The following is an 8,185-nucleotide window of genomic DNA, read 5'->3' as shown; positions in this document are numbered from 1 at the left end:
AGGGTTCTCTTGTTAGACTCATCAGTTTGTTTCTCCGGATTGTGCACGGGAGGCTGGTTGTGGGTGACAACTCCAGGAAGTTAATCTTGTCTCCTAGGCTGTGTGAGTCTCCTTTGTAGGTAGAGCCCTGGCCTCACCAGAGTCTGGGAGACAAAGGCACAGCTCCATCCTTCTTGCAGTTCCATTTTGACCGAACCCAGTTTGAGTTGTGTTTCTGTCATTTGCAACCAAGAGTCCTGACTAATCACGTTACTGAATGTACAAGTACATAATTTTTGTATAGTGTATATTTTGAACCTAAATCTTAGCGTAAGTATTTTTTTTTAACTGAAGCCAAAAAGAATCTTAAAGCAGCTACCTATGTTAAAAGGAATTTTGAATTACAGTAACATCATCTACAAATATTTTACTAAGGTTTTAAAAGCACCTCTCCTAGATTTTTGGAATTAGAAATGTATGTTCTTGAGCCCTTTCATGTTGTTTAAATAGATAATTCCTGCTATATTCTCAACAATTCATTTTGGCGGGGCAGCTTGACACTGAAGAATAGGAGAGAAAGCATGGTAAGTAATACCTGGAGAAAAATAAAGACATATGGCATTTTGGAAAGAAATCCAACATGCGAGTGGGCTCAGGTGGCCCCTGGTGTTTATCAGAAGCGCAGCCGCGCTCCCTTGGCCACAGGAAGTGGCAGTCTGTTCCTATTGCTGAGACAGAGCCCATTAACAGAATAAGGAAGTATCATGTTGTATTACTTTTCGAGGGCTGCCGTAACAGAAGACCACAGACTGGGTGGTTTAAACAGAAATGTATATTCTTGCAATTCTGGAGGCTAGAAGTCTCCAGACTGTTAAGGTTTCAACAGGTTTGGTTTCTTCTGAGGCCTCTCTCCTTGGCTTGCAGATGGCCGCCTTCTTGCTGTGTCCTCACATGGTCTTTCCCCTGTGCACGTGCATGTCTGTGTCCAAATCTCCTCTTCTTACAACAGCACTGGTCAACGTTGGATTAGGGCCCACCTGTATGACCTCGTTTTACCTTAATAACATCTTTAAAGGCCCTATCTCTAAATACAGTCACATTCTAAGGTACTAGAGTTAGGATTTCAACATATAAATTTGGGGGGACAGAATTCAGCCCATAATATTCATTTTCCTTTTATAAAAGAACTAGCTAGTAAGAACTAGCATTATCATAAGCTGAATAATACACATAAATAAAGCAAAAAAGAAAAAGGAAGCAGCAAAGTGGTCAGATGGGAGAGACAAGTGGATCTTGCCTGGGGGGAGGATGGAAGAAAGGACCCTGTAGTGACACTGAATTAATAAGCCAAAGATGTGGGTATTATTAAGACACACAACAGATGGGCACAGAATCTGAGTATAAAAATAACAGAGTGTGAGAGTAACTCATTAAATTTGCCATTTCTAGGGGGATTTAGATGTACTTAGAGTGGAAAGGAGCCTTAGAGACCAACTCGGGTGGCTTGGAGTTCAGTCTGCAGCAGGCTGACAGATGGGCACCAGCCTTGGCTTGAACCAGGTCTCTTGGGCTCGCACCCTACAGATGTCATCTGTAGCTGGACATCTCCAGATGTTAGAAAGTTCTATGTTGAGCTTACACCTTTCTTGCTATAACTTTCACTGATTAACCTCAGCAATTGGACTTCTGAAGTGACATGAAAGAAAGCCATCTTCCTTTTCCCCTTGGTATGCAACAACCTTCTAAACCTTGCACATTTAATACTACCCTCAGTTTTCATGTTTTTGTTATAATGTACTATCCAATTCCTTCCTAGTTTCTTAAATTTTATGATCTCAAATTCCATCATTCTCCTAATGACTCCTGTCTACTTTGTCAAAATCCCTGTTAAAAAATGCCTTTAACAAAGTGCTTTCATATGGAGAATGGAGGATGCCACTTTCTATGAATGGGACAAATAGCCTATTAAAATGTTGCATTAGATTTTTTAGCAGTCACTGACGGTCTGTATTTGTAGTCAAGTAATAGCAACCAGGCTAATGATTACTATTAATAGTTATCTACTGCTGCATAACAAATTACCCCCCAAATTTAGCAACTTCAAACAACAAACATTTATGTTTATCAGTTTCTAAAGATCAGGGATCCAGGAATGGCTTAAGTGGGTGGTTCCAGCTTAGTCTTTCATGAGTTTGCAGTCAAGTTGTTGGCCGGGGCTGCTGACTGTGAAGGTTTGACTGGAACTGGAGGGTCACTGCCAAACTTGCTCACATGGTTATTGGCAGGAGGCTTCAGTTCCTCATTGAACAAGCCTCTTCATTCACGCCATGGCCTTCCAGATTGAGTGACATTGAGCTGCAGTTGTCTTGGAAGTGATGTTCGGCCAATCCTGCCATATTCTATTGGTCACACAGACCAATCCTGGTAGAGGTGGGGGCCATGAGGATCCTCTCAATTGCTGACATTTACGAAGCATTTGCTGCATGCTTGTTACTCCTCCTGTGCTAATACTAGCTAAGCATTTTCCATGCATCCTCCCTTCTAAGTAGTGCTATTATCAGCCCATTTCACATTTGAGATAAGTGAAGTTTAGAAATCATAAGTAACTTACTGAAATTGTTGCTTAGTAAGTGACAGAGCAGAGATGAAAACTTAGGTCTAACTTCAGAGGAAAAGGCTCCTGTTTTCTTACACAAGGCCTCTCCTTTCATTTGGACTGATAACCAGGCCTCTGCTAATCCCATCCTCGTACAAGTAAGTTTTTGAGCATAATTGCAGAATTTTGCATTTCATTTCTGTTACATTGTGCCATACTTATTGAAACTTTACAAGGTAATTTTCATTCTTGATTCTATCATTGTTGAGTTCCTTTCACCCATATTTGTTATCTACAAATCCGATTTGGATAAAGAACAATGATTTACACCAAGCATGAAGAAACCAGGATGCACAGACGTGTCTACATAACAGGATACATATTAAGATTAGAATAAAAGCCTGGCAACAAAATGTATGCAGTTTGTGAACTAAATTTTGAACCTGAAGGTAAAATTTGCACTGCTTAGCTGAATTTTGACAATATAGATATGAATGTGTAATTCGATGTAGCTGAGGTCACCCAGACCTTTGACATTCATATAAAATTGGCTCAATGCCTTTATTCACTGTTCTTTGGACAGACTAGTCTCTTAACATTTCCGCAAAGTCCAGGGGTTTTCTATTCCGGTTGTCACTTGTGGGTCTGAGATCCTGTTCCCATTTGACTCCAGCTCCTGCCTGTAGCTGTTCACTTCTTTTTGCTTTTCAGGGTCCCAGATGTGGAACACAGCTCCTTGGTTTTCCATAAAACCTACTCACAGACATTATTTTTATATCAGACTTTACTGGACATTCAGGGGAGATGGATGGGTTTACCATCAGCATAACATAAAACTGAGTATTAACCTTTCCTTTCTTAACAAGTCCTCTGATCACCCAGGTTGCTTGGTTTACTTTTTCCCTAAAACCATCATCTCTCAATTCCCCTCACTTTACCTATTTATTTATTTATTTTAGACTGATCAAGTGCAGTAGTGAGAAGGGGAAAAGAGTAGAACAGGAGTTCTATCTGTAACTGACTGTGATCAGTTGAGATAACTCACTATTTTTGGACCAGCCTCAATACCATCACTTTAGAAAGCAGAGCAACTTGGCTCTTAGTCCCCTATAAAAGCTCTGGGCTAACTTTTGCTCATTTAAAGATTCAATCATTTGTTTTGCTTAGAATCCAAGAATTTGAGGAGGTTTTTAAGTTTTACTGTTTCCTCTTTTATTAGTTTTGTGCTACTATGCAGAAAAAGGTCTATTTGGCTCTGCAGACTGTATAAGAAGCATGCCAGCATCTGCTTCTGTTGCGGGCTTCAGAGGGCTTCCAATGAAGGCAGAGGTGAAGGGAGAACAGGCGTGTCCCATGGCGAGAGAGGGAGCGAGAGAGGGAGGAGGTGGTGCCAGGCTCCTTTAAACAACCGGCTCTCACGTGAACTAATAAAGCGAGAACTCACTCATTATTGGGGAGGACACCAAATCATTTATGAGGGATCCGCCCCTATGACCCAAACACCCCCCTCCAGGCACCACCTCTAACACTGAGGATTAAAATTTCAACATGAGATTTGGACAGGCCAAACATCCGTACCGTATCACCTCTCTCCCCACTTGTCTTTATAAGTGGAAGTGAGCAGTATATTTATTTGTTCCACCAGTTTGGGCTTTAAGTAACATTATTTTCCTCATTCCGTTACATGTAGTATTGCATAAAAAGTACTACAAGTCAGAGAGGGTGACAGAGTCCTTAGGTTACCAGAAACAGTTCTGATTTCATCCATTAGCTTGGAGTAATATTTAATAATGTCCCTTTACTCTCTACAAATGCTCTGGTTTGGATCAAAAATTATATGATCACTCTAGTCAAAGAGGAGTTGATAGGCTTTTAGAGAAATATCACTGACATGCCAACATCAAAGCAAAAGGGAAGACTGAGGCTATTCGGAGTAACTGGGGCAAAAAGATTAATTTTGAAAAAAAATGTTTTAACTTAATTCATTTGAATACATTGACCTGTGGTGATCTGATCTATTCAGGCATTTATGGTGTCTGGTGCTAAGGACCTTACCAAAATACACAGTTTTTGACAGTGAATAGAAAGGTTTATTTTTAGAAAACCACAACATGGAATGGAAACTATGGGGAGTGGAAGTACCCATGTAACCACAAGGTACCTAGAAAGATAAATCAGAGGAGCTGCCAAGAAACCGGGAGCCACCCTTTGCCACTCTACTCCGGCCATATTCCCAACACTCCTTCCTGAGGGAAGACCTCGCAGCAGAGGGAGAACAAGGGCTCGCTCGGTCTATCGATGGATGTTTAATGAGTCTCCTTTCTCTATCACAACTTCAGGGATTCTAGGAGATTTCTTTCTTTGCAGGAACAATTTATTTGAGGCGATAAGACACGTATACAGGATGACGTATCCCATAAACAGTTATTATGTTTGTGCCGCAGTACTGGGAGGGTGGAGGGCAACTGCTTTAGGGGAGGGGGCACAGCGTGTTGAGGAAGAAGACACAGAGATGCCAAGAGATTAAGCTCGACTGTGAAGCCTGGAGGGGCTTTAAATTGATAAGGAGGCGGAAGAGGGGGATTGAAGACATGGGGAAAATTTATCAGTACATTTTTAAGCACTGGGAATTGCAAAATACCTGGGATCTTGGTATTATCAGTCTGGACGGAGGATTACCATGGAAGCTGGGTGCAGAAAACACCAGAGAAGTGAGCACACTGGTGGGAGGAGCTGGTTATCCCCCACCCAGATGCTGGATAACAAGAATCTGGGCCCAGGACAATAGCAGGGAGAATGCAAGAAACAGCATGACGGCGAGAAGAGGACAGCCTGGATGGGCAGGCAGAGGAAGAACACTCACAGATAAGAGGTTTCAGGTGGCTGCACTTGCCAACACGTGGTGCCTACTGCGGGAGAAAGAAAGGAGACAAGTGAGACTCTTTTGATGGTGGCAGTGAGCATCAAGAGGGAGGAATATGACAATGAGTTGAGATGATCCCGGGGCCTGTAGAAGACAACATCCACCAGAAGAGGGCCATGCTGACAAGGCACATCACTCAGGTTACAGAATGTCACTCATGCTATATAAAAAATATATACCTATTTACATATGTATCAGTATCTATCAGGGAGAAAAACTGAGCTAACTTTTATTCATTCAACAAACATTTCCAAGTGCTTCTTTTGGGTTATGCTCCCACAGGCTGCAGACACAAAGTTGAACAAGAAACAGTCCCTGCCTTCACTGGGCTCACAGTCCACAGTGATGAACCTTGGATGGAGTAACCAAGGTGGGTATTCTTTCCCCTGAGCTTTCTGCTATTGCTCCCTTGTTCTTAGTAAGACAGCAACAGGTTAATACTGCAGAGAAGAAAAAGCAAACCTTTTAAGTTCCCAAACAGATTCTTAAAAATTTAGAGTCAACAGCTTGCAGGAGCCTCAGCCTTTTGAGTACCAAAATGCAAAGTTTACACCAAAAACAATACAGAATAATGCAAGAGTCAGTTCCACTGTCCCCAAGAAAGAAGCGTTCAACTGGATGCAGTAGAGGAGGACGATGGGGAGACAGGCTGAGGGAGAAGACAGCTGAGAGGGAAGGGGTACCTTGCCCTGAATTCTATAATAGTATTGAGTTCTTGGGTGGGGACGTGGCTTTGGAGCTTTGGGGACAGAAGGTATCCCACTTTCTGCCTCCTTTGAAAGGTAGCCATCCTTGCAAACCAATTGCCCACCTTCTCCAACCTCCGCTGCCCTCATCCCCCCATTCTTGAGCACGGTGAGGAAGCAATACAGACCAACTTGGTTGGCAAAGTCTGAATTTCCTACAGCACCAAAGCTATAGGGAGTTCATCCACAAGTTTTCCCAGCCTAGACAGAGGTGTGGCAGGGGCTAGCTCAGAAGCAGCAGTGAGTTAGTTACTGAGGACCAGAGCCAGCTGGGAATGCGGACATCTCAGAGATGCCGGCAGCAGATGCAGAGGATGGGAGGCCGGTGGGGATGATGGCATTTCAGCCAATGCCAGCATGGACAGAGGTCCACTGAGAACCACATGCCTTCTTCTCATTGATACTGGGGCACAATGAGACCATCTCCACAACGCCCAAACTTAGACACAACCCAGGACAGAAGGGGGGTGCCTGAAATAATCAAGAAAAGCCTGATTTATTCAAGTTCACCGTGAACTAAGTTACATTTATGCCACCAGGTAGAAAGTGAACTCAAGAGAAACTTAAACTTTATTCTTTTGCAGACATGAGTATGTGGACTAAGATTATACTTGCTACACAGGCAACTGTGATGCAGCATGACAAAGGCAGGTGGACCCTTGGGTGCTGTAGGAGGACAAGCGAGTGGTCTCCTAGCAGTCTGGGGAGGTCAGGGTGGGCGAGGGGCCACGTCTGAGCAGAGTATGGGAGGATAAAGGACAGCAGCAGTACAAAGGTGAAGGGAACCACAAATAAATTCACAATGGCAAGAGTGCAGGCAGCGAACAAAAGGAGGCTGCAAAGTTAAATGCAATGGATTGCTTAGGCCAAGCCAAAGACCACAAGCCCTTTCACTCAGAGGGCACAAAGATTCCTGTGGGACTGGAGAAGGGAAATGGCATGACTATGTCCTCATTTCAGAGCCAACAATCTGGGCACGTGTAAAGAAAGTCCTGGAGAGTGGCTAACTCTGGGAGACCCACACCTGCAGGCCGGGTTTCTCATTCTCCCCCCGTCTTATCTTTACTACCAATACCACATTGATTCTCATCACTCCAAAGTCTGCATTGTGTGAGAAAAAAGGAAGGCATTTCTTTCCAGATTTTATAAATTGGCATTTAGCTAAGAGTCCTGAAATGAGAAGTGAAAGGTACAGTTTAGTATCAAAATTGGTGAGGTTTTAATAGCCCAAGTCTTGATATCAGAAACTAGGACAAACTGATGTAATATGTAGCACACAGAAATGTCTCCCACACCCATATGTATACACATAATATGCCTTAATGTTACTAAGAGCTTTAAAAGAAACTGAGAAATGTGTATATTTTTACTTACACAATGTTTACTTAGAAATGCTGACTCGCACTGCCATGCACAGCCAGTTCTCTGACAGCAGTGGGGCGGTGGTTCCCTGGGCGGCCCAGTTCTGCAGGGTGGCTTTGTGAGTTGTTCCTGAAAGCTCTCCCTATTGTTTCTTCAGCCCCATCAAAGCCAATTGAATGTAGGCCATTCAATGCTTTATAATCAATCCCTTTCAGTTCCCAGAGTGGACTTTGCTTTCCATACAATGACCAAAACAGGTCAAATAAGTACTTTGAAAAAACCCACCAGGATCAAATATGCAGTGGTTAAGATCAAGTATTCTGAAGGCAGACTGCATGAGTTTGGATTCCAGCTGGACATCCCATTTACCAGCTACTTGACCTTACCCAAGTTACTTATTCTTTATGTGCTTTAGTTTCTTCATCAGCAAAATGGTGATGAAGGTGGTAAAGTGCAACCTCTGTGGAAAGCAATATGGAGATACCTCAAAGAGATACAAGTAGAACTACCGTTTGATCCAGCAATCCCATTACTGGGCATTTACCCAAAAAGAACAAAAGACACTATATAAAAAAGACA

The sequence above is a fragment of the Propithecus coquereli genome, unplaced genomic scaffold (genome assembly GCF_000956105.1).
Source record: "Propithecus coquereli isolate 6110/MARCELLA unplaced genomic scaffold, Pcoq_1.0 Scaffold502, whole genome shotgun sequence".
Classification (NCBI taxonomy): Eukaryota; Metazoa; Chordata; class Mammalia; order Primates; family Indriidae; genus Propithecus; species Propithecus coquereli.
This window is presented reverse-complemented; position numbering follows the sequence as displayed.